The 3,714-nt window shown below is 34.6% G+C and overlaps 2 protein-coding genes across 3 annotated transcripts in view; one reads left to right on the forward strand and one right to left on the reverse strand.

Annotated features, from left to right (window-relative positions):
* NF1 (neurofibromin 1) overlaps positions 1-3,714 on the reverse strand; it is a 246,631-nt gene that overhangs the window by 74,634 nt on the left and 168,283 nt on the right. The window lies entirely within an intron of this gene.
* EVI2B (ecotropic viral integration site 2B) overlaps positions 2,742-3,714 on the forward strand; it is an 8,200-nt gene continuing 7,227 nt past the window's right edge. The window contains exons 1-3 of one of the 2 annotated variants that reach the window (XM_019647024.1): positions 2,742-2,775; positions 2,869-3,000; positions 3,424-3,489. The gene's annotated coding sequence lies outside the window, so the exon portion shown is untranslated. The remainder of the gene's footprint in view (positions 2,776-2,868; positions 3,001-3,423; positions 3,490-3,714) is intronic. The other variant, XM_019647023.1, reaches the window with a different exon arrangement.

Here is a 3,714-nt window from a genome sequence, read left to right on the forward strand (position 1 = left end):
ACTGGCCTCACTGTCTCTGAGCTAGAAAAAGTCAGTTTCTTCACTATTATACCCTGTATTTATTCTTTTTAGAAATCCTGCTCCATCTTTTCTGGACTATTCTGGATTGCTATAGAACTCTAGTACAGATTCTAGCATTCGGATGCAGCAGACCCCAGGAGGGTAGACATCTAATTGAAAAGTGACAAAGGGGTAGGATAGGTAAAAAATAAATTTAGTTTTAAAACTACCATAAAGCTTAAATAGTAAGTGAAAAATCTCATACCCTGAAGGTCCTATGACTTTCCTATTGACAAAAAAGGCTATGAACCTATCAAAATTGATCTTACAAACTAAACTGGACTTATAATTATGTTCCTGTTTGGGTTCTTTCCTTCTCAAATGCCATTTTTAGCTAATTGAAAAGAGGAACCACGTGGGTTTTTTTGTTTTTGTTTTTTTTTTTTTAATTTAAGCAAAGTCACAGAAGAGGGAACATTTTTGGGTGAAGACAATTCATGGCCTATATTTTCTGTTGCTTTAGATGGCATTTTTAAAAAACTAAAGTGAAACTCCAGTGGTGAGGCCTTTCCTTGGGAGAGGTGGGGTGGACATCTTTAAGAATAGCAGATAGAGACTGCATGGATGATAACCACCTAGAGATTATTAAAATCCCCATACTTATGTCAATGTTTTCAATTTTTTCCCTATTAAGCCTTTTGCAAAATTGATAAAATGCAGAATTTGGTAACTTACAGTATTAATAAATAGTGAAAAAGTGAAATGGAAAGGAACCAAAAAGCCTAATACAGGTTAAATGTTTACTGGGCTCCTGACACATATGGTATGCTGCCTTAAAAGAATAAAAATATAAAAGCATGAGGCAGCTCAGGGTGGCAGGAAGAACATATGCTTTGAAACCAGATGATCCTGGATACAAATTCCCAGTCTGTCGCTAACAGTGCTATAACATTACTTAACACATGTGAATTTGTCTCTCTCTCTGTAAATCAAGGATTTACATCCTGAAAGATGAAAGATTTCCATCTTCCTTATAGAGACAGTTAGAGGTTAAATGAAATAAAGTATGTAAAACATCTGGGATAGTACAGCACATAGTAAGTTCTAGATAAGTATTTTTCTTTGTCTCTTTTTGCCTTCTTCAAGGTTCTTTATAATCTTGAGGGAGTAGGGATAAAAAGATAATGTGAAAAGTAATTTAAAAAACGCAATTATTTAAGAGAATCGAAATGTGAGGTCCATATTAAGGAACCACAGAAGCAACAAGAACTAGGGGGATTCAGGGAATGGCTGGTCTCTTTGGGCTGTGGTCAGTTGGGCTGCAAAGCACTTGGTTTCTGAAGGGGAATTTAAGCTGAGGTCTGACAGATGAGGACAGGTTCACATAGGCAGTCAAGAAGGCGGGGGGAAAGGCTGGGTTGGAAAAAAAGAACACACTCTAGGTGGGTGAAAACCAGCATAATTAAAACTGTCTTTAGAGGGAAAAAAGTGTGTTTACAAAGTATTTAAAATGGGGAAGAGGTGCATTTGGCTGAATAAGTTTCAGTCAAGAGATCTGAGTCAGAAAGTACAGCATAGGTAACATAGTCAATAATGTTGCAACAGCTATGTATAGTGCCAGGTGGGTACTAGACTAGTCAGGGGGACCACTGCATAAATTATATAAATGTCTAACCACTATGCTGTACACCTGAAGTTAATATAAAATAAAATTAAATGTCAACTGTAACTGAAAAAAATAAAAAAAGAAAGAAAGAGATATGAGTCAGTACTGGTAAACTCAAGCCAGAAGGAAGAAAAGTCAGTTCCGAATTTTTATCTTCATAGCAATGGGGAACCATCAAGCAAGGGAGAAATAACCTGATCATATGTGCTTTTCAGATTAAGTCATCAATAGTACGCAGGAGAGTTTAAAGAAGACATATTTTTAAATTTAGGCTTGAAATATTAGAGAGAAAATAAAAAGAGGCTGAAAAAAAATGTACGTCTTTTTTCCTACTAAAATAAGGTAATTTATTAGCACTGTGTACCAAGTGGTAGAAGAGTAAGCAATGAAAACTACTCAAATATGCTGAAAAGCTATTTACTTACAAAAGTTGAGGGAGCTCCTCTTCTTTTATTGTACTTTGCACAGAACATCAAATCTCTCTCAGCCTGGCCTGCGAATCGCAGGAAAGCTGGCTTCTAATCATACACACCAGGATCTGACACCCTGAGGTTTTCCTTTCGCTAATGTTCAGAAATAACTGAATGGTTACCACTGTGTTTTATAAGGTACAAAACAAGCACATACACACGTAGAGCTGAAAAGCGTCTCAGTATAACTCTTCATTTTAGAGATAAGGCAGCTGAGAGCAGGAGAGATTCAGTGACTAGTTCTCACGGTTAGAGAGGGAGTTAGGTGGGAGAAGTAGAACTGACAACTAAGTCTTCAAGCTTTAGCACCGACCGCATCCCACAAAAAGCCCTGACAGCCAAGCTTATACCTGCCTTCTTTGCCCATGCCAGGACGTCGTTCCCCTGGCTGGAATATTTTATTTGCTTAATTAATTCTTATAAACCTTTCAAGATTCAGTTCAAGTTTTGCTTCTCTGAGAAAACTTACCTAAAGCCCTTCCAGGCTAGACTAGTTCCTCTGTGTATCTCCTGCATACCTTTATGAGAAAACTCATCAAATTATTATTTGGTACTTGTTTGTTTCTACCGCTGGAATATATATATATATATATATATATATATANACTCAAATCATACAGTTCCAAATTGTGTTTTAAAGTAAGTTCTGTTAAACTGGTACTTTTCTTAGTCATTTTGTGGCTTACTACACTTCCGGAATCAACTACTGATAAACTTCTTCTTTTTCTACAGGAACCATTTCAGTTTGCCAGACGATCATTTTTAATCTGAACTGAACCACCCCTTTTGCTTTCTTAGCCAAATCACCAAAATGTCCAGTTAGAACAAGAATTTAGCATCCTGCAAAAGAAGTTAACAGAGGAGGTAAGAAAATTTTCACACAAGCAATCTGGTTTGATCTTTGGTTTATATAAAATTTATTTTTAAAACTAAAATGTCTATAACTTAAACTCTGATAGCCTAAAGATGTCTATAACAGGCTTTGTTGCATGGAATTAAAAAATATTCAGTGTTGTGCTTGCCTTGGACAAAAATTTCATTTAGGTTTGTATAATATATAATTTCCACTAGTTTTGTTCATCTTAGTTCTATAATTAAAAGAAATAAACTATAGCCATGGCAGATAAAGCTAAGGGTTAGAAATAAAACTAGAATCCATGGGACATGACTGCATTTACAACCCCAAAATACTGACTGTTAAAAATTCTGATTTGCTTTCTATAAAATTTTCCTGTACATAATGTAATCCATAGGCTTAAATTATTTTTATTTTTAAATTCCCTTTAGTTTCCATAGTAAGAGTGGTCATCTTTACCTTCACTGAATTTAAAAAGAAACCAAAGGAGATTAGAGGTACTCAATTATCATTATTATATATGATTTACTTTTTTTACAAATAGAATTTTATATTTAAGTTATAATGATGACATGAAAATATTATCACTCATTTTTAAAGTTCACTAAGACAAAACTGTTATGATAAATTGTGTGTATATACAATCATATCATCTACATATTTATGTCACATATTACTTGAACCTTTAGTGAACAATGTAAAATAGATATAGGAAAAACCAA

Source organism: Hipposideros armiger, unplaced genomic scaffold (assembly GCF_001890085.2).
Source record: "Hipposideros armiger isolate ML-2016 unplaced genomic scaffold, ASM189008v1 scaffold_108, whole genome shotgun sequence".
Taxonomy (NCBI): Eukaryota; Metazoa; Chordata; class Mammalia; order Chiroptera; family Hipposideridae; genus Hipposideros; species Hipposideros armiger.